General features: G+C 39.4%; 1 long non-coding RNA gene and 2 pseudogenes across 3 annotated transcripts in view; all 3 read right to left on the minus strand.

The window, feature by feature from the left end:
* The window catches only part of LOC118544030 (ras-related C3 botulinum toxin substrate 1 pseudogene), a 37,519-nt pseudogene extending 24,337 nt beyond the window's left edge, over positions 1–13,182 (minus strand).
* Positions 1–23,670, minus strand: part of LOC144380151 (uncharacterized) — a 691,469-nt gene that overhangs the window by 125,964 nt on the left and 541,835 nt on the right. The window lies entirely within an intron of this gene.
* LOC118544029 (calmodulin pseudogene) lies at positions 15,387–16,150 on the minus strand (annotated as a pseudogene).

The following is a 23,670-nucleotide window of genomic DNA, read 5'->3' on the forward strand; positions in this document are numbered from 1 at the left end:
CCGGTACCAGAAGATTGGGATCATCCCCTGCCTATTTTCAGACCACAATGCTTTGAAACTAGAACTCAATCACAAGAGGAAAGTCGGAAAGAACTCAAATACATGGAGGCTAAAGAGCATCCTACTGAAAAATGAATGGGTCAACCAGGAAATTAAAGAAGAATTAAAAAAATTCATGGAAACCAATGAAAATGAAAACACAACTATTCAAAATCTTTGGGATGCAGCAAAGGCAGTCCTAAGAGGAAAGTATATAGCAATACAAGCCTTTCTCAAGAAACAAGAAAGGTCTCAAGTACACAACCTAACCCTACACCTAAAGGAGCTGGAGAAAGAACAGCAAATAAAGCCTAAACCCAGCAGGAGAAGAGAAATAATAAAGATCAGAGCAGAAATCAATGAAATAGAAACCAAAAGAACAGTAGAACAGATCAACGAAACTAGGAGCTGGTTCTTTGAAAGAATTAACAAGATTGATAAGCCCCTGGCCAGACTTATCAAAAAGAAAAGACAAATGACCCAAATCAACAAAATCATGAATGAAAGAGGAGAAATCACAACCAACACCAAAGAAATACAAACAATTATAAGAACATATTATGAGCAACTCTATGCCCGCAAATTAGATAACCTGGAAGTAATGGATGCATTCCTAGAGATGTATCAACTACCAAAACTGAACCAGGAAGAAATAGAACACCTGAACAGACCTATAACCACTAAGGAAATAGAAGCAGTCATCAAAAATCTCCCAAAACACAAAAGCCCAGGGCCAGATGGCTTCCCAGGGGAATTCTACCAAACATTTCAAGAAGAATTAATACCTATCCTTCTGAAACTGTTCCAAAAAATAGAAATGGAAGGAAAACTTCCAAACTCATTTTATGAGGCCAGCATTACCTTGATCCCAAAACCAGACAAAGACCCCATCAAAAAGGAGAATTACAGACCAATATCCCTGATGAACATGGATGCAAAAATTCTCACCAAAATACTAGCCAATAGGATCCAACAGTACATTAAAAGGATTATTCACCACGACCAAGTCGGATTTATCCCTGGGCTGCAAGGTTGGTTCAACATCCGCAAATCAATCAACGTGATACAATACATTAACAAAAGAAAGAACAAGAATCATATGATCCTCTCAATAGATGCAGAAAAAGCATTTGACAAAGTACAGCATCCTTTCTTGATCAAAACTCTTCAGAGTATAGGGATAGAGGGTACATACCTCAATATCATAAAAGCCATCTATGAAAAACCTACAGCGAATATCATTCTCAATAGGGAAAAACTGAGAGCTTTCCCCCTAAGGTCAGGAACATGGCAGGGATGTCCACTATCACCACTGATATTCAACATAGTATTGGAAGTCCTAGCCACAGCAATCAGACAACAAAAAGAAATCAAAGGCATCCAAATTGGCAAAGAAGAAGTCAAACTCTCACTCTTTGCAGATGATATGATACTTTATGTGGAAAATCCCAAAGACTCCACCCCAAAACTGCTAGAACTCATACAGGAATTCAGTCAAGTGGCAGGATATAAAATCAATGCACAGAAGTCAGTGGCATTCCTATACACCAACAACAAGTCAGAAGAAAGAGAAATTAAGGAGTCGATCCCATTTACAATTGCACCCAAAACCATAAGATACCTAGGAATAAATCTAACCAAAGAGGCAAAGGATCTGTACTCAGAAAACTATAAAATACTCATGAAAGAAATTGAGGAAGACACAAAGAAATGGAAAAACGTTCCATACTCATGGATTGGAAGAACAAATATCGTGAAGATGTCAATCCTACCTAGAGCAATCTACACATTCAATGCAATCCCCATCAAAATACCACCCACTTTCTTCAAAGAAATGGAACAAATAATCCTAAAATTTGTATGGAACCAGAAAAGACCCCGCATAGCCAGAGGAATGTTGAAAAAGAAAAGCAAAGCTGGCGGCATCACAATTCCAGACTTCCAGCTCTACTACAAAGCTGTCATCATCAAGACAGTATGGTACTGGCACAAAAACAGACACATAGATCAATGGAACAGAATAGAGAGCCCAGAAATGGACCCTCAACTATATGGTCAACTAATCTTTGACAAAGCAGGAAAGAATGTCCAATGGAAAAAAGACAGTCTCTTCAACAAATGGTGTTGGGAAAATTGGACAGCCACATGCAGAAGAATGAAACTGGACCATTTCCTTACACCACACACAAAAATAGACTCCAAATGGTTGAAAGACCTAAATGTGAGACAGGAGTCCATCAAAATCCTAAAGGAGAACACAGGCAGCAACCTCTTTGACCTCAGCCGCAGCAACTTCTTCCTAGAAACATCGCCAAAGGCAAGGGAAGCAAGGGCAAAAATGAACTCTTGGGACTTCATCAAGATAAAAAGCTTTTGCAAAGCAAAGGAAACAGTCAACAAAACCAAAAGGCAACCGAGAGAATGGGAGAAGATATTTGCAAATGACATATCAGATAAAGGGCTAGTATCCAAAATCTATAAAGAACTCATCAAACTCAACACCAAAAGAACAAGAATCCAATCAAGAAATGGGCAGAAGACATGAACAGACATTTTTCCAAAGAAGACATCCAAACGGCCAACAGACAGATGAAAAAGTGTTCAATATCGCTCGGCATCAGGGAAATCCAAATCAAAACCTCAATGAGATACCACCTCACACCAGTCAGAATGGCTAAAATTAACAAGTCAGGAAATGACAGATGTTGGCGGGGATGCGGAGAAAGGGGAACCCTCCTACACTGTTGGTGGGAATGCAAGCTGGTGCAGCCACTCTGGAAAACAGTAGGGAGGTTCCTCAAAAAGTTGAAAATAGAGCTACCATATGATCCAGCAATTGCACTCCTGGGTATTTACCCCAAAGATACAAAAGTAGGGACCCGAAAGGCTACGTGCACCCCGATGTTTATAGCAGCAATGTCCACAATAGCCAAACTGTGGAAAGAGCCAAGATGTCCATCAACAGATGAATGGATAAAGAAGAAGTGGTATATATATACAATGGAATATTATGCAGCCATCAAAAGGAATGAGATCTTGCCATTTGCAACGACGTGGATGGAACTGGAGGGTATTATGCTGAGCGAAATAAGTCAAACAGAGAAAGACATGTATCATATGACCTCACTGATATGAGGAATTCTTAATCTCAGGAAACAAACTGAGGGTTGCTAGAGTGGGGGGTGGGGTGGGAGGGATGGGGTGACTGGGTGATGGACACTGGGGAGGGTATGTGTTCTGGTAAGCGCTGTGAATTGTGCAAGACTGTTGAATCTCAGATCTGTACCTCTGAAACAAATAATGCAATAGATGTTAAGAAAGAAAAAAAGAAGAAGAAGAATGTAGCAGGAGGGGAAGAATGAAGGGGGGGAAATCGGAGGGGGAGAAGAACCATGAGAGACGATGGACTCTGAAAAACAAACTGAGGGTTCTAGAGGGGAGGGGGGTGGGAGGATGGGTTAGCCTGGTGATGGGTATTGAGGAGGGCACGTTCTGCATGGAGCACTGGGTGTTATGCACAAACAATGAATCATGGAACACTATATCTAAAACTAATGATGTAATGTATGGGGATTAACATAACAATAAAAAAATTTAAAAAAAGAAAACACCTATGAAAACTCAAAATTGTGTCATGATTTTGCTCTATATTTTCAATATTTTCTATATGTCTTGGTTATCTCTTAGATTTTTAAATGCCTTTCCACTGACAAAATTTACATATATTTTTAATTATAACGTTAAGGTTTTTTCATTTGCTTTATCATACAATCACCTCTTTCACATGCTGAATTGAGCCAATGGCTATGGAGGTCCATTGCTTCCCTCTCTGTTTTGCTTGCTTTTTGTTGCATTCTAGTTGTGACTTGCTATTTTCTGAATCACAATTATGATCATTCTTATATTTCAGTTTCATTTTGGTAATGTATACCTTTGACTAATATTTCAGAATAGTTTGGTGAGAGAAAAACTTTCCTCAGCCTATGAATCTTCAATACCTTTATTCTGCATTCATATATGAATACCATCTGGCTAAGTATATAAGTCTAAATTCAAATGTATTTTGACTCAGAACCTTGAGGGCAAAGATTGAATGCCTCCTGAAGACTCATATTGTTGAAGACAAATCTGGAGCCAAAATGATCCTATTTTTTTATAAAAACTTTATCAGGAAGCTTTGTAGAAATTTTTGCTTATCCTTAGATATTATTTAATTTTACTACGATCCATGGATCTCTCTTCATCGTTTTCTTTAACTCATTCTGCTTAGCATTTTTTTATGACTCAAGAATTTATTAAGTCATACATCAAAACATACTGCTAATTGCAGTAGCAAAAGATCAATGTAAAACCACTTGAGAATTCTGCAGCTGTCAATTTAAAAAAATTTGTTCTAGCGGTTGAAAGGTCCAACCTTGTATTCTTGCCAGTGGGTAAGCTGTACAGAACTGCATTAGCACGGACTTACAGAACCCTCACAGAATGACCACCTCAAAGATGAATTAAATGCCCAGTTTCAAGAGGGATGGCAGTCAGGTCTAAGAAAAAGGAAAAGCCTAAAGACAGTGATAATACCAACCTTTCTTCATCATTTACTGCACTTGACAGAAATTAACCTTTTAAAATTTTACCCATGACACTTTTACTCAGCTTAATTATGACATGTACAACGTAGTGTAAATTAACCTCCAGATTTTGTCAAAATACTGTCTTCATTCTTTGATCATGACAGGTGCTGCACACATCCCACCCCAGTCGGCCCACAGCTAGAGCAGATACTTCATTAGAAGGACAGGGGAGTAAGAGGTCTATTCAAAATCTCAGCAAAAGTGAATATGCAGTTTTGTTGTTGTTGCGGTTATTGCTGTGTGTTTTTTTTTAAGTCTCACTACAAAATCAAATAAAAAAGATTGATTCAAAGAGTTGAGTCATTACACTCATTCCATTTTGACATACAGTACAGTGTTAGGGAATGGACAAGGGTTGATAAATTATGCGGGGTTAGATGGCAACATTTCATAAAGGAGGCTGTGCTGCTCTCGTATCAGAAACTAGTTAAGAAGTATCTGCATTGCCAAACTTGGGAAGCAGAAGTCTCTTCTTAAAGACAAAGGTCTTTAATGGTTTAGTGCTTAGTGTTCTCAGCACAACAATGCAACGTGGTTATTAAGGTAATTTGGCAACTCTTAATCTGAGCAACAATAGGGGCTTTAGAAAAATAAGGCTTTAAGAAAGCTTGCCATTTTAGGACAAAATTTTAATTTAATGTGAAAGTTTGAAGTCTTACACTTTAAACAAATAAAACTTAAATATTACTGACTGGTTCAAAATGTTTTTTTTTTTTTTTTTTTTTTTAATTTTTTTATTGTTATGTTAATCCCCATACATTACATCATTAGTTTTAGATATAGTGTTCCATGATTCATTGTTTGTGCATAACACCCCGTGCTCCATGCAGAACGTGCCCTCCTCAATACCCATCACCAGGCTAACCCATCCTCCCAACCCCCTCCCCTCTAGAACCCTCAGTTTGTTTTTCAGAGTCCATTGTTTCTCATGGTTCTTCTCCCCCTCCGATTTCCCCCCCTTCATTCTTCCCCTCCTGCTACATTCTTCTTCTTTTTTTCTTTCTTAACATCTATTGCATTATTTGTTTCAGAGGTACAGATCTGAGATTCAACAGTCTTGCACAGTTCACAGCGCTTACCAGAACACATACCCTCCCCAGTGTCCATCACCCAGTCACCCCATCCCTCCCACCCCACCCCCCACTCCAGCAACCCTCAGTTTGTTTCCTGAGATTAAGAATTCCTCATATCAGTGAGGTCATATGATACATGTCTTTCTCTGTTTGACTTATTTCGCTCAGCATAATACCCTCCAGTTCCATCCACGTCGTTGCAAATGGCAAGATCTCATTCCTTTTGATGGCTGCATAATATTCCATTGTATATATATACCACATCTTCTTTATCCATTCATCTGTCAATGGACATCTTGGCTCTTTCCACAGTTTGGCTATTGTGGACATTGCTGCTATAAACATCGGGGTGCACGTACCCTTTCGGATCCCTACTTTTGTATCTTTGGGGTAAATACCCAGTATGCAATGGCTGGGTCATAGGGTAGCTCTATTTTCAACTTTTTGAGGAACCTCCATCCTGTTTCCCAGATTGGCTGCACCAGCTTGCCTTCCCATCAACAGTGTAGGAGGGTTCCCCTTTCTCTGCATCCCCGCCAACATCTGTCATTTCCTGACTTGTTAAATTTAGCCATTCTGACTGGTGTGAGGTGGTATCTCGTTGAGGTTTTGATTTGGATTTCCCTGATGCCAAGCGATATTGAACTCTTTTTCATGTGTCTGTTGGCCATTTGGATGTCTTCTTTGGAAAAATGTCTGTTCATGTCTTCTGCCCATTTCTTGATTGGATTCCTTGTTCTTTGAGTGTTGAGTTTGATAAGTTCTTTATAGATTTTGGATACTAGCCCTTCATCTGATATGTCATTTGCAAATATCTTCTCCCATTCTGTCGGTTGTCTTTTGGTTTTGTTGACTGTTTCTTTTGCTTTGCAAAAGCTTTTTATCTTGATGAGGTCCCAATAGTTCATTTTTGACCTTGCTTCCCTTGCCTTTGGCGATGTTTCTAGGAAGAAGTTTGGCGGCTGAGGTCGAAGAGGTTGCTGCCTGTGTTCTCCTTTAGGAGTTTGATGGACTCCTGTCTCACATTGAGGTCTTTCAACCATTTTGAGTCTATTTTTGTGTGTGGTGTAAGGAAATGGTCCAGTTTCATTCTTCTGCATGTGGCTGTCCAATTTTCCCAACAGCATTTGTTGACGAGACTGTCTTTTTTCCATTGGACATTCTTTCCTGCTTTGTTGAAGATTAGTTGACCATAGAGTTGAGGGTCCATTCCTGGGCTCTCTATTCTGTTCCATTGATCTATGTGTCTGTTTTTGTGCCAGTACCATACTGTCTTGATGATGACAGCTTTGTAATAGAGCTGGAAGTCTGGAATTGTGATGCCGCCAGCTTTGCTTTTCTTTTTCAACATTCCTCTGGCTATTCGGGGTCTTTTCTGGTTCCATACAAATTTTAGGATTATTTGTTCCATTTCTTTGAAAAAAGTGGATGGTATTTTGATGGGGATTGCATTGAATGTGTAGATTGCTCTAGGTAGCATTGACATCTTCACAATATTTGTTCTTCCAATCCATGAGCATGGAACGTTTTTCCATTTCTTTGTGTCTTCCTCCATTTCTTTCATGAGTATTTTATAGTTTTCTGAGTACAGATCCTTTGCCTCTTTGGTTAGATTTATTCCTAGGTATCTTATGGTTTTGGGTGCAATTGTAAATGGGATCGACTCCTTAATTTCTCTTTCTTCTGACTTGTTGTTGGTGTATAGGAATGCCACTGACTTCTGTGCATTGATTTTATATCCTGCCACTTGACTGAATTCCTGTATGAGTTCTAGCAGTTTTGGGGTGGAGTCTTTGGGATTTTCCACATAAAGTATCATATCATCTGCAAAGAGTGAGAGTTTGACTTCTTCTTTGCCAATTTGGATGCCTTTGATTTCTTTTTGTTGTCTGATTGCTGTGGCTAGGACTTCCAATACTATGTTGAATATCAGTGGTGATAGTGGACATCCCTGCCGCGTTCCTGACCTTAGGGGGAAAGCTCTCAGTTTTTCCCCATTGAGAATGATATTCGCTGTAGGTTTTTCATAGATGGCTTTTATGATATTGAGGTATGTACCCTCTATCCCTACACTCTGAAGAGTTTCAATCAAGAAAGGATGCTGTACTTTGTCAAATGCTTTTTCTGCATCTATTGAGAGGATCATGTGATTCTTGTTTTTTCTTTTGTTAATGTATTGTATCACGTTGATTGATTTGCGGATGTTGAACCAACCTTGCAGCCCAGGGATAAATCCGACTTGGTCGTGGTGAATAATCCTTTTAATGTACTGTTGGATCCTATTGGCTAGTATTTTGGTGAGAATTTTTGCATCCATGTTCATCAGGGATATTGGTCTGTAATTCTCCTTTTTGATGGGGTCTTTGTCTGGTTTTGGGATCAAGGTAATGCTGGCCTCATAAAATGAGTTTGGAAGTTTTCCTTCCATTTCTATTTTTTGGAACAGTTTCAGAAGGATAGGTATTAATTCTTCTTGAAATGTTTGGTAGAATTCCCCTGGGAAGCCATCTGGCCCTGGGCTTTTGTGTTTTGGGAGATTTTTGATGACTGCTTCTATTTCCTTAGTGGTTATAGGTCTGTTCAGGTGTTCTATTTCTTCCTGGTTCAGTTTTGGTAGTTGATACATCTCTAGGAATGCATCCATTACTTCCAGGTTATCTAATTTGCGGGCATAGAGTTGCTCATAATATGTTCTTATAATTGTTTGTATTTCTTTGGTGTTGGTTGTGATTTCTCCTCTTTCATTCATGATTTTGTTGATTTGGGTCATTTCTCTTTTCTTTTTGATAAGTCTGGCCAGGGGCTTATCAATCTTGTTAATTCTTTCAAAGAACCAGCTCCTAGTTTCGTTGATCTGTTCTACTGTTCTTTTGGTTTCTATTTCATTGATTTCTGCTCTGATCTTTATTATTTCTCTTCTCCTGCTGGGTTTAGGCTTTATTTGCTGTTCTTTCTCCAGCTCCTTTAGGTGTAGGGTTAGGTTGTGTACTTGAGACCTTTCTTGTTTCTTGAGAAAGGCTTGTATTGCTATATACTTTCCTCTTAGGACTGCCTTTGCTGTATCCCAAAGATTTTGAATAGTTGTGTTTTCATTTTCATTGGTTTCCATGAATTTTTTTAATTCTTCTTTAATTTCCTGGTTGACCCATTCATTCTTCAGTAGGATGCTCTTTAGCCTCCATGTATTTGAGTTCTTTCTGACTTTCCTCTTGTGATTGAGTTCTAGTTTCAAAGCATTGTGGTCTGAAAATAGGCAGGGGATGATCCCAATCTTCTGGTACCGGTTGAGACCTGATTTATGACCTAGGATGTGATCTATTCTGGAGAATGTTCCATGGGCACTAGAGAAGAATGTGTATTCCGTTGCTTTGGGATGGAATGTTCTGAATATGTCTGTGAAGTCCATTTGGTCCAGTGTGTCATTTAAAGTCTTTATTTCCTTGTTCATCTTTTGCTTAGACGATCTGTCCATTTCAGTGAGGGGGGTGTTAAAGTCCCCCACTATTATTGTATTGTTGTCGATGTGTTTCTTTGCTTTTGTTATTAATTGCCTTATATAATTGGCTGCTCCCATGTTAGGGGCATAGATATTTACAATTGTTAGATCTTCTTGTTGGATAGACCCTTTAAGTGTGATATAGTGTCCTTTCTCATCTCTTATTACAGTCTTTGGTTTAAAATCTAATTTGTCTGATATAAGGATTGCCACCCCAGCTTTCTTTTGGTGTCCATTAGCATGGTAAATAGTTTTCCACCCCCTCACTTTCAATCTGGGGGTGTCTTTGGGTCTAAAATGAGTCTCTTGCAGACAGCATATCGATGGGTCTTGTTTTTTAATCCAATCTGATAGCCTGTGTCTTTTGATTGGGGCATTTAGCCCATTTACATTCAGGGTAACTATTGAAAGATAGGAGTTCAGTGCCATTGTATTGCCTGTAAAGTGACGGTTACTGTATATTGTTTGTGTTCCTTTCTGGTCTATGTTGCTTTTAGGCTCTCTCTTTGCTTAGAGGACCCCTTTCAATATTTGTTGTAGGGCTGGTTTCGTGTTTGCAAATTCCTTTAGTTTTTGTTTGTCCTGGAAGCTTTTTATCTCTCCTTCAATTTTCAATGACAGCCTAGCTGGATATAGTATTCTTGGCTGCATATTTTTCTCATTTAGTGCTCTGAATATGTCCTGCCAGTCCTTTCTGGCCTGCCAGGTCTCTGTGGATAAGTCTGTTGCCAATCTAATGTTTCTACCATTGTAGGTTACATATCTCTTCTCCCGAGCTGCTTTCAGGATTTTCTCTTTGTCTCTGAGACTCGTAAGTTTTACTATTAGATGTCGGGGTGTTGACCTATTTTTATTGATTTTGAGAGGGGTTCTCTGTGCTTCCTGGATTTTGATGCCTGTTTCCTTCCCCAAATTAGGGAAGTTCTCTGCTATAATTTGCTCCATTATACCTTCTGCACCTCTCTCTCTTTCTTCTTCTTCTGGGATCCCAATTATTCTAATGTTGTTTCGTCTTATGGTATCGTTTATCTCTCGAATTCTGCCCTCGTGATCCAGTAGTTGTTTATCTCTCTTTTTCTCAGCTTCTTTATTTTCCATCATTTGGTCTTCTATCTCACTGATTCTTTCTTCTGCCTCATTTATCCTAGCAGTTAGCGCCCCCATATTTGATTGCACCTCATTAATAGCCTTTTTGATTTCTACTTGGTTCGATTTTAGTTCTTTTACTTCTCCAGAAAGGGTTTCTCTAATAACTTCCATGTTTTTTTCAAGCCCAGCTAGTATCTTTAAAGTGATGATTCTGAACTCTAGATCTGACATCGTACTAATGTCCGTATTGAGTAGGTCCCTGGCAGTCGGTACTACCTCTTGTTCTTTTTGTTGAGGTGATTTTTTCCGTCTTGTCATTTTGTGCAGAGGAGAATAGATTAATGAGAGAACAAAATGCTAGCAGGGTAACAACGTCCCCAGAAAATATACTCTAAACAAATCAGAAAAGACCTGAAGCAGTGGGAAAAGAAAGGGAAAGAGAGAAAAAAGAAAAGGAAAGAAAAAAAGAAAAAAGAAAAAGATAAAGATAAAAACAAACAAAAGCAGAACAAAACAAAACAAAACAAAAACAGAATGTGATCAAATATGATCAGGCTGGATTATAGATCAGTGCCACACACTAGATTTTGGGTGTATTTTGGTCTGTTAAAAGAAAGTCCCTCCCAAAATTTTAAAGAAAGAAAAACTTATATATGTACAAAAATAAGGGTTGATATGATGAAGGGATGGAATATGACTGTAAGGATGGAAATTATAAAAAATTTTTAAAAAGGATTTGATAAGTTGTTTGAAAAAAGAAAGAAGAGGATAAAAAAAAAAAAGAAAGAAAGAAAAAAGGGAGAGAATGTGATCAGGCAGGGGAGTAGAAAAAACCATACACTAGAGATTTAGAGTATATTTTGATCTGTTAGAAGAAACTATCTCAAGATTTTAAAGAGAGAACAACTTATATATATATGCCAAAAATACGGGTAACTACTATGAAGGGATAGAATATGACTTTAAAAATGAAAAATAAAAATGTTTTTTTTTAAAAAAGGGATTGATAAGATGTTGGTTGAAAAAGGGAAAAAGAAAAATTCAAAAAAAAAAGAAAAAAGGAAAAAAGAAAAAAAGACAGTTAAAAAACATAATTAACTTTGAAAGACTAAAGAATCATGGTAAAAAAGCCATGAATTCTATGTGCAGTGTTCCCCTAGCGCTGGAGTTCTGCCGTTCTCATTGATCGGTAAACTTGGTCTTGGCTGGCTGTTCTTGCTGATCTTCTGGGGGAGGGGCCTGTTGCCGTGGTTCCCAAATGTCTTTGCCGGAGGCAAAATTGCCCCGCCCTTGCCGGTCCGGGCTAAGTAATCTGCTCAGGTTTGCTCTCCGGAGCTTTTGTTCCCTGCAAGCTCTCCGTACAGCTTTGGAGGCGGAGAGTGAAAATGGCGGCCTCCCAGTCTCCGCCCCAGCGGAGCCGAGAACTCGGGGTCCCGCTCCTCAGCGAGCCCCCAGAGAAAAGCCGTCAGTCACTCCCGTCTCCCCGGTCTCCCGCCGCACTCCGAGCTCACCCGGCTTGTGACCGCGCCTTTCTATCTGGCACCCGACCCCGGGTGGAGTCTCCAAGCCCAGCAGATCCCCGCGGTGCGCTCCCGCACCTCTCCTCCCGGGGGAAGAAGGTGAGTGTCCCCGGATCTGCCGCTTGTTGGGTCCCTGCTGGAGAAGCAGTGGCCCGACTGTGCCGCGGATCACGGTTTATAGCAACCCCGAGCTGAGAGCCTGCGCCTGGGCTCCGTCTCTGCAGCCGGCTTCCCTGCTCCGATACCTGGGAGCTCTGCCGCACTCAGGCACCCCCGGTCTTTCTGTGACCCCGAGGGTCCTGAGACCACACTGTCCCGCGAGGGTTCCACCCCCCACTTCGCCACCAGAGTGACGTCCCTCAGCGGAGCAGACTTCTAAAAGTTCCGACTTTGTGCTCCGTGGCTCTATCACTTGCCAGAAGCGGCCGTCGGAGGCCCCTCCCCCGCCGTCTATCCTCCCGAATATCGCCTCGGATTCACTTCTCCGCACGTCCTACCTTCCAGAAAGTGGTCGCTTTTCTGTTCAGAGAGTTGTTGCTCTTCTTTTCTTTGATCTCCTGTTGAGTTTGTAGGTGTTCAGAATGGTTTGATCCCTATCCAGCTGAATTCCTGAGAGGAGACGAAATCCAGGTCTCCTACTCCTCCGCCATCTTGCTCCGCCCCCCTTGGTTCAAAATGGTTTTATGAAAAAAATAATCTGTAACAAAAACTTGGCACTGAGCGTAGGGCTTCACCATTTTTGAGCAAAGTCTACAAAGATTCTGAGGAGGACAGACCAGTAGGCATTTTCTCTTCCTCGTCTTGACTGGAGGAGGGCACAGAACCACTGGGAGAGCTACATCAAACACTGTCGAGGCCTTACTGAGTGGGGAGCGCTGCAAGTATTTTATAGCATCGATCTCCTTAGCCATGGCCAAAGCCTGTGGGTAGGTGGTGGGAGTCTTCTCCTTCGGTTTCTCAATCGTGTCTGTGTGGTCTATGAGATCAAGTTTAGTCTGAACCAGGATGACGGGGGTGTTGGAAAAGTGGTGTCACACTTTAGGTTACTGCTTTGCTCAAACATTTTCAAATGATACAGGACACATAAAAGAAAAGCAAAACAAGAATACATCCATATGCAGATAGGATAAGGGACAAAATCTGTCATAATCTTCTTGTCCAGCTGTAGCTCGTAAACCCGGATTCACTGGTTTTTCATCTACCATAACATTGGCAGAATAGCTGTCAAAGACAGCGGGGATATATTCCCTAGGAAATGCATTGGCTATGTAACTAATGAGTAGGCAAGTTTTACCTACAGCTCCGTCTCCCACCACCACATACATGATGGCTGACATCGGGCCCATCGCTGGGCCACAGTGGTGGCAGGATGCTGAGGCGAGAAGCTGCAGGCTCAGGGTATAGCAGGCGGGCAGAGGGGCACCAGGTGGGGGCAGTGGACTTTGAGACGCCAGGTTCTGGGGCTGCTGCCTCCACCACCTCACCCTCCAGCCCACAGGAAGCCAGAGCCCAGCAGTGGCTCCCACCCAAAGCTGGGGACAGCTGCAGAGAAACAGGAGTGTTGTTGTTGTTAATCTAAAGGCTTAAGTTAGTCTTTAACCACTGATTGACTTGACTGTTATTTATAACACACCCCTTACGTACTAAAGAATGTTCTAGATTCTGGGATTCTCGCTATTGAATATAGCAGACTAATATCCTTATCATTATGGAGGTTACAGTACATTAAGAAAAGAGAGACCAAAAAAAAAAAAAAAGAGACAAAACATAATAAATAAATGTATCATTTAGTATGTTAACAGTTTAAGATAACTAAGAAAGAAGTTAAGCAGCATAATGGCATTTGTGGAGGTTAACAAAGGATGAAGTTCTCTCTGTTAAATCTCGAAGTTAGGGTAGACCTCACTGAGACAGTAAGATTTAGGCAGACATTGAAGCAGCATGAGTGTCAAACACGTAAGCATGTATGGGAAAAGCAGTATGGGCCAACCAAAGCATCAGTTCACACAACAGGAGTCCGAGGGTCCTTAGCCTATATGAATATAATAGAAGGCTGGTGGCGGGGCGCCTGGGTGGCTCAGTCATTAAGCGTCTGCCTTCGGCTCAGGTCATGATCCCAGGGCCCTGGGATCGAGCCCCACATCGGGCTCCCTGCTCAGCAGGAAGCCTGCTTCTCCCTCTCCTGCTCCCCCTGCTTGTGTTCCCTCTGTCGCTATGTCTCTCTCTGTCAAATAAATAAAGTATTTAAAAAAAAAGAAGAAGAAGAAGAAGAAGGCCGGTGGCCAGAGGCGCTGAAGCAAGGAGGAGAGTTGTAGGTGAGGAGGTCAGAAAGAAGGGTCATGTTGATCCCTTAGGGCCTCAGAGGTCACTCAAGGAATGTGGCTTCTGGTTCTAGAGAAGCAGGAATGCACCTGCTTTTGACAGAGAAGGAACATGATCTGGCTTTAAGTCTTGCACTACAACTGTCTTGAGAACTGACTCTTGGGGCTTGGCAGGCAAAGCAGGGGACCTGTTTACTGCAGTCCTCCAGACAGAGAGGTGGTGATTCAGACCAGGGCTTTTGCAGTGCAGGTGATGAGAAGTGACTAGATCCCACATATCTGTATTTGGTACTGAAGCCAACAAGGTTTTCTAATCTTAGAATGAATGCACACTTGAAAAAAAAAAAACAAGCCCCATCTTCTCTGAAACTTTCTTCAATGTCATTTTTGACCTGAAGTTTTCATCTATTTAGGTTTAAATGTTAAAATGATATCATGTGCTCCCTCTCTTACAATAACTCAGTCTTGCCTCCGCAGAGGACTTTTTTGTTTTTTTTCTTGTTTTCTTTTTTTCATCTTTTCAGTATGGCTACATAGCTCTAAGTTACTTCACTCTAAGTCACTGCAGTGTTACTCTGGGTAGATGGGAAGGCAAATACATGTTCTAGGCTCTGGCATTATGAAAAATAATTCCTGCAATAATTTTTTTAAGAGTGTATTTTTTAGAGCTGTTTCAGGTTGATAATAAAAGTAAAAGGAGGTACAGACATTTCCCGTAAGCACCCTGCTGCCAGAGGTGCACAGCCTCCTCCACTATCAACATGACTCACTAGAATGTATAATTTTTTATCAGGGATAAACCTACATTGTTATATCGTAATCACCTAAAGTCCACACTTTACATTAGAATTCACTCTTGATGTCATATATTGTGTGGGTTTGGGCAAATATATAATTACATATATCTACCTTAACTATCATACAGAGTATTTTCATTGCTCTAAAAATCCTCTATGCTCAGCCTATTTATCTCCACAGCCCCCCAAAAGACTTCATAGATATTTTGTTATATAGTGCCACATTTTCTAAAGCACTAACAATTTATTCTCCCTCCAAAACCGGGGGTGACTATATTTCATTGTCCACACTTTAGTTACATATAGTCTATAATATCTTTTTTTAAAGAAGTTTTAAATTTGTTTTTTCATTTTTCATTTTTAATACAAATGCCTGACTGTGCTCAATTATTAAGCTGCATGCAAGAAAAACTGGCCAGCTCAAACAGTGTATTAATCATGAGCAAATGGAACTGCAAGGAGTCCACTAGGTGCTTCCTAATCATTAAGGTAATACAAGTATTTATATAGTAAAACTGATGTGTAGCTTGATCTTTAGGGGACAGGACCACCAACCAATACATGCAGATTTTGTGTGTGTGGACAGAAGGTACTTTTGACATTCAGTTTTGCTATATAGAAACAGAATGAGTAAATGAACTTTTTTTTTTTTTTTTTTTTTTTTTTTTTGCAAGAGGTAAGTAAAAGATTCAATTTGGTTCTTCTAGAAGGGGGGAAAGGAGTTGAAAGTAGGCCTTCATTTTGCAGTCATCATCTGTACAAATTCCTCAGAGTTGACTTGCCCATCTCCATCAATATCTGCTTCTCTGATCATTTCATCTACTTCTTCACCTGTTAGTTTTTCTCCTAAGTTGGTCATGACGTGACGTAGCTCCGCCGCGCTGACGTAACCGTTGCCATCCTTGTCAAAGACTCAGAATGCCTCGCGGATTTCTTCTTCACTGTCTGTATCTTTCATTTTTCTAGCCATCATAGTCAAAAATTCTGGGAAGTCAATGGTGCCATTTCCGTCAGCATGCCCATCATTGATCAAATCCTGCAATTCGGCTTCTGTTGGGTTCTGACCCAGTGACCTCATGACAGTTCCAAGTTCCTTTGTTGTGATGCTGCCATCGTCATCTTTGTCAAATAGGGAGAAAGCTTCCTTGAACCCAGCAATCTGTTCTTCGGTCAGCTGATCAGCCATGGTGCGAAGGATGATCAGCCCTGGTGCGAGCGAAGGGAAGAGGAGCAGAGGGAGCGAGGGTGGCTGCACCAGTGCAGGGGCTGTGCGGGCGGGGCGCCTCCGCTGCCGCCTCCGACCGCGAGTAACGGCGCCGCGCCCGCGAGGCTCCCAGCACCACTGCCCTATCTTTTTTAATTATTAGGAAAACATAAATATTATTAAATTGACCTTGATGGTGTTTAGCTGGGTAGTACGGAGAGATGTAGGAAACAGTGATAATGGTGCTCACTGCATTTCCGTTACTGTAAAAACACCCATGGAGAACTGATGCTAATTAATGCAAGCCAAGGGCTTATTCACAATGGCCACAACTGGTCCTCTTTGGATAAAGTTCACAAGAGTAACCATATTTAGGTAAGAAAAAACAATGAATTGAATATCCTGTCATAATTTGATATATTAAAGCATTAAAGAATATAAGCTGAAATGTGTGGAATATGATGTATATGCTAATTGATTGCAAAATGTAAATTTTTCTATAACTTTAATTTGATCGTAAAATAATGAATTATCGTCTTAAATTTTCATTTTGTTCTCCTTTATACTTCAATTGACTGAAAATCTTTAGCACTATTTCAGTGTGAGCTCTCTTATAACATAGTTACATTATATAGAGTAATTTTTAGACAGCTTTTATGAGACAATATTTAATTAAATTTTCAAAGCTGAATCTATATCAGGTTTTTGATGATGTAGCACTTAAAACACAGTATGTGTTTTATTAAGTAAAAATTAACAATCCATTTGTACACTTAATCATTAAGGAAAGCATTATCTCCGATTATTGAGGCAAAACAGTAAAAAGGCAGTCCAAGCTAGAAAGATTTAAAAGTAATAATTCCAGTTATATTAACAATCTGCTGTCTCCTATTTGCCACAATTACTTTGTCAGTCCTTCTTTATTTATTAATTCAGTGAACTTCTACTGCTGCTTACAGTGCTTGGTACTAAAAAGAGATACCACAAGACAACTCACAGATACCTTCCTCAAGATGCTGACAGCTTCAGATAAAACAAAAGATTAGCAGAGACACATACTGTAGAACGCATGTACTACTAGGGTGTGCAGAAGGGCTAGGAGAACACAGAGGACCAGGAGTCCCTCACGTAGACTAAGGGTGAGGAATGTGTGGTTTGCCAAAGAATGCTTCCTCCCCACAGTGACAGGGCTCTGTGTGTTGAAGAGTAAGTAGGAAGTGAGCACGTGGGTGAAGGAGTCAGCTTTCTAGCCAAAAAAAAATGTCTGGCAAAGTCTTGTCTGCATTGGCAAGATAGCAGATTCACAGACTGCAAGCTCTGTATGTCGCCCATCTGTGGCTCTCTGATCGGTCACTCTTCAAACTGGATGCTTCATCCTTGGTACCTTTTATATTTTCAGCAACCTCCTCAGTGTGTCCTCCCCCCAACCTGTGTTTCTGTCTTCCAAGTTAATCTCTACAGAGATGAAAGAACTATATTTTTCCTAAGTAACACATTCAAGATAAATCATGTCAATATTGTACTTTAAAAAACATCCCTGACTTCCCACACCCCATAAATAAAATCTCAAGACCGCAGGTTGACACTTGGAGCGTGCTCATCCCTTTGAACTCAGGCTGCACTCCCATCCCGAATCCCCACTCTCTTAATCCCACACAAGTGACCACTGTGGACAGCTGTCATTGCCAGCGCACGCCGCACTCGGTATGAGTCTGCAAATGCTTGTTTTCTGAGTACAGAATCCTTTCCTCTCATTTTCCTCCATCCTTCACCCTGTTATCTTGTACCTGGAAATTCCTATTTGCTCTTCAAGATTCATCTGAAAAATCATCTCCTAGTGAAGCATTTACCATCCCCCTAGATGTTAAGACAGAATTAACCACACCCTTTTTTCAGTCCTTGAAACATTTTGTTCATATTCATACTTTTCAATGTTTCAAATGCCAATTATTTCTCATATATTCAAGGCCTCTGCATTGAGAATTATACAAAAGAAATGTTATGCTTCCTACCCCTATGGAGATCACATTTTAGGAAGAAAAAAAAAGACATCAATAATAGCTAAAATACATGGTGATAAAGAACATCATAAGAATATATAGAGAGTATTCTGGACACAGATGAGGGAACATTTAATTTGAACTTGGGCAGGAGATGGTCAGAGATAGCTATAAAAGGAAAGTGATATTAGCGCTGGCCTTGTGTATTTATTAACAGGAGTTACTGGTGAGCGTAAAGGCAGAGACTGGACCCACACAACTCAGATGGCAACACCGACTAAGACTGAGGAGCAGCTGAAGAGCAGCTGTCCAAATGAACCAGGGCATGCACCCCACTAGGTTCATTTTGTTCATTTACATCTCCTTCCTGGTTCTTGTAGACATGAGATATCTGACCCCCACTAAAGAACTCAGCAGTTGCTAGGTCATGAAAGAAAAGATAATCCATGACAGGACGTTAGGCTTTATCATGGAGCAATGGGGTGATTCAAAGTTTTGAACAAGGACATTGACATAATCAAGTGACTCTCCAGAACTATTGCTTGAAGCAGTGTGGGGAATTCATTCCAACACTTGAAAATATTGCTTCTTAGGATAGGGGTTGGGAGTTTTATTGCAGGAGTTCAGAAGTTCAGCAAAGAGAAATAAGAGCTTGACCTAGAGTTGTGACAGCTAGAATGAGGTAGAAGATTTGAGCCTGAGAGTCTTTTTGGAGACACTATTCACCAAACTTTCTGACCCATAATAGCTAAGGGATAAGGAGGTACAAAGGGGACTGGGTTTCTATTTGGGTTACCTGGCTCACAGCAATACAATCAAGCTAAACAGAGGAAGACAAATAGACAATCACACTAAAGAGAGGAGATGGGGGAGAAGAGACACTCATAATTGCGCATCTTGCTCTTTTGATTACATTATACATGTAACAGGTAAAAATATAACTTTATAAAAAATGAATTCATTATTTTTAATAGCTGGATATACCAATTTAATTACCTTTTTTATTACCATTTAGGTAATTGGCAGATTATTTTCCCTACTACAAAATAAAATATATTTTTGTGAACAAGTGTAAGAATAACTTCTGATGTAAATGCCTTGAAGTAAATTTCTGAATCAAAAGGAATATGCATTTTTTGATAGACAAATATTGGTTTTTTAGGGAACAGATTTGGAGTATAATAAAAGCTCAGAGAAAAATCTATAATTTTGTCCTTTTGCAAATAAGCATCCATCATCCATGAGTGATGATAGATGGTTTGGCTCCTGATAATAAGTGGTCATGGGCAAAAGATGGTAGTCAGAAGCTATGACATCAGGGTATTGGATGAGATGATACCTTCAACTAAGAACATGATAACGATTATCATGATAAAGATTATTACGCAGCCAAAATGATTCAATCCCCCAACTATACTTTATTATATGAAATATATACAATAACCTATACACAAATAAAAATCTCAATTCTATAAAAGAGCTAACGACTATTTTTTTCATAAGTGCCTTATTTATAAATGATGTCTAGGTCATGCAGCTTAATGAGGCATGTCTCAATTTCTTGGAGTAGAGGAAAAACACTGAATTCAGAACAATGCAGTATCAGTTGAGTACTCGAATTGTCCTTAGTTGACTATATATTTTAAGCAACCACTTTAATTCTCTAAATATCCAATTTTCTCATTTTATTCATTGCACTGTGTACAATTCCACCACAGTAGGCATGCATATTGAATATTACTGAATACAGTAGGATTCAGTAAACATATTCTGTAAAGGGTTAGGTAATAAATACTTTAGGCTATGTAGCACATTCAGCGTCTGGTGCAACTCCTCCCCTCTGTCACTGTGGTGCAAAAGCCGCCAGAGACCATACACAGACCGATGCGGTTGTGTTCCCATAAAACATTACTGAAAGGTGGCAGTCTAGATTTGGTCTTCAGGCTGTGTAGTTTGCTGACTCCCAAAATCCAGGAGTGAAGGAAAAGCTTAAAAAATAATATTTTATATGTTCTCCAACCCTGAGACACCATGATCCTAAATAGTTTGTCTTTTGGTAATAAAATGTTTTAATTAACAATTTTGGTATATTTATAGATATTTTTCAAAGAAGAGAATATGGATAATAATAAAAGGTGCGAAAAATAAAAATATTCCTAGATCTCCACTAACAAGTTTTGAAATTCCTCGATTACTTTCTACAATTCTATCTTTCAAACCTATATGAAACTCAAACAGCAGCAAACTGCATTCTCAGCCTCTTTCACAGAGGATTTTAAAAGCTGCCATTCTCTCCCAGCTAAGTTTCCAAGGCCTTCCTTGTCTTATTTTGAAATGCAGGAATGAGCCTACAGAGACCAACTTGAACAGAATTGCTTGGTTTGAAATGGGTGTAACTGTCTTAAGTCTTGCTATGGTTCCACCTTTGAATTATGGTTACATTCTAGTTTTAATAAAGAAGTGGACCTGAAAAACAAAGACTCAAGGCTTTACATTAACCACAAGTGGCCAAAACAATGAACTAATCTAATAATGTACATGTATAGACCAGTGTCTCTTTTATTTATTAGTAATAGTTATGTTATTTCCCCACCAAAGGAAAGCTACATTTCTTTCCATCATGTATAAGATGGAATAGCCATGCCACAAAATTAAACAATATGATTTATGGGACTTATTAAGTGTAAAAAAAAGAGTGTAATTAGTTTTCCAGTGCCAGAGGCATGTCTGAATTATTTGAATGGAATACGGCTGGTTATGTGATAAACCTATAACTGTGAGTCAATGAAACCTCTCCCTTTTGATATCTAGAGCTTTTTAAATATTATTGTTGTTATTGATTGTAACTGGAAGATGGAGTCATTAAAGGTGATAATTCATCTTTTTTGAGGCTCTTTGTAAAAACTTAGTGAAAACATGACCTGGCTAGCACTTATCTGAACCTATAGACAGTTTAATTAATCAAACAAAATTGACAAAAATAATAAAATTAGGGAAAGTGGCATTAACAATGAGCTTACTCCTTTATCATGCCATTTTTTAGACTCATATTTCTTACATGATAAAATCTATTAGAATTTCTAATGGTGGTAAAATCTGACATTCTGCTCCCAGCTGGTGGTTCCCTTCTCCAGAATAAAGTTCTACTAAATGGCTTTGGTCTTCACCATTTTCATCATTCTGGGTCTGAAGTTGAAGGGATACCCAAGGGAAGCTGTTCCTGTGGTAACCTTAGAGGCATACACACACACAAAAAGAAATAGACTCATAAGAGTTCCCTTATGATCTTGATTCATCAATGGTTCATTGTCATTTTCACACACATATCTTTGTCCAAAACAAATAACACAGTTAAATCCACAATCTAGAAATGAGGGGGAATGCCGTCCATATGATGAAGCAAAAACAAAAGTATGGATATTGGTAAAGATGAACAATTATAGACAATGTTTCAGTCTATCACACTTGCCTACTATGCAATAATATGATTTACATTTTACCGTATGTCACTTTTTTCAGAATAATTAAGACAAGTAACAATATTAAATTTAAAAATTGTAATTATAATTTATTTACCAAGTCTATTTAGGAAGTTAAAGCTAGCTTACAAAACTATTAAAAATATTTTCAGTACTGGGGTGCCTGGGTGGCTCAGTTGGTTAAGCGTCTGCCTCTGGCTCAGGTCATGATCTCGGGATCCTGGGAAGCCCCATGTCTGGCTCCCTGCTCAGTGGGCAGCGGGGAGTCTGCTTTTCCTTCTCCCTCTGCTCCTTCCTGCCCTCATGTGCACTCACTCTCTCTCTCTCACTCTCTCTCAAATAAAATATTTAAAAAATATATATCTTCAGAACAGATATTTAGTTTGATTAGATTATTATTGGTTATTGTGCAGCTATCAGTACACTTATAACTATAAAGAATACTTACAGACACAGTTTGTGCTCTCAAGGAATTCACGACTTACTGAGAAGCACAGATGTGTAACTGAATGATAGTATATTGAGCCAAAACACTGTGATAAGTCCTAAATTTGACAAAGTAATATGGAAGTTTTGGGGAGATAATAACACAGCTTTGAGAATACAGTGAAGTCAAATACTGAAACAGAAGTAGAACTTCAAAGGCAATGGTAAAGGGCATTTCAGGCAAGAGGTAATAACCAGAGCACAGACACAGGCATGTGGGTGAGGGCCTGCCTTGTCCCCTGACATGCATGTCATACATTGGGCTATGAAGACCATATGCGAGATCAGGCAAAAGTACAGAGATGGAAATTACTATCACCTGTTCCAGAATATCAGAGACCTCAGTGTGGTTGCTGTTTATGTGACTGGACTAAAAATAAATGGCTAGAAATAAAAGGAGGTTAAGTGCATAGAAGGCATTTTAGATCACGTGTCTTGCTCTGGGGTATCCCCCAAAAGTATATCATCAGACAAAGATTTGGGGTAAGTAATTTATAAGATAAGCACAAGAAGAAGAAAAAGTGGAAAATGAGAAAGGACTAAAGGAAAGAAAACAAAAATAGCAACAAAAACAGTGTGTAAATGAATGTGTCACTGTTGTGGCCAACTCTGTTTATTTCTTCTAGGAATGCTCAAAGATGTTGTGAAATATAACTCAGAATCAATGAATACTTGTGGTATGAATACATCAATAGGAAAATGAGAGACAGCAATTAAAGAGGAACTCAGCCTAATTCAGAACCTTAATCCTTGAACAGGTTTCCCCTCCATGCCTTAAACTCCTTTTTGGGCTCTTAGATTGTTCACACAAACTAGTTTTGTGAATTTTGCTTTATCTGTGATCCTCCTGTATATCATTTGGTTAATATTTTTCTTTAAATCCATTAACTATTTGCTCTCCTTCTGGAAATAATGACTATGAAATCATGGTTGGATGTATTAACCTCATGTTTTCCACCAATCTCTCATTTGTTTAGAGTTGCTCCAGGGGTATTAACTCTTCAGCACTTCTGGCCTGTTATGGATGAGTTGAGTGCATTTCCAAAGACAGAAAAAGTCCTCAGATAAAAAAGCAAGGATGGAACACTGTTCCACAGACATAAAATGGCTTCAGACAAAAAAGCAGGAGAAGAAAACAGCTCCCTGACATGGATTTTGGTAACTAATTTTTGGATATGATACCTAAAGCACAAGCAACAAAATAGAAGATAAACCAGTGGTACTACATCAAATTAAAAAGCTTCCACACAGCAAAAGAAGCCAAACCGTCAAGTGAATGGGGAAAGATATTGGTAAGCCATGTATCTGGTAAAGGGTTAATAGCCAAAACATACAAAGAAGTCATACAACTCAACAATTAAATGAGCCAAGGATCTGAATAGACATTTCTCCAAAGCAGACATACAGAAGGCTGGCAGGTATGTGAAAAGAGGCTCAACATCACTAATCATTACGGAAATGCAAACTATCATATGATCTAGCAATTCCACTTCTGGGAATATATCCAAAGTAAATGAAAACATATGCAGAATAACTTG

Source organism: Halichoerus grypus, chromosome 14, assembly GCF_964656455.1.
Source record: "Halichoerus grypus chromosome 14, mHalGry1.hap1.1, whole genome shotgun sequence".
In the NCBI taxonomy this organism is placed as follows: domain Eukaryota; kingdom Metazoa; phylum Chordata; class Mammalia; order Carnivora; family Phocidae; genus Halichoerus; species Halichoerus grypus.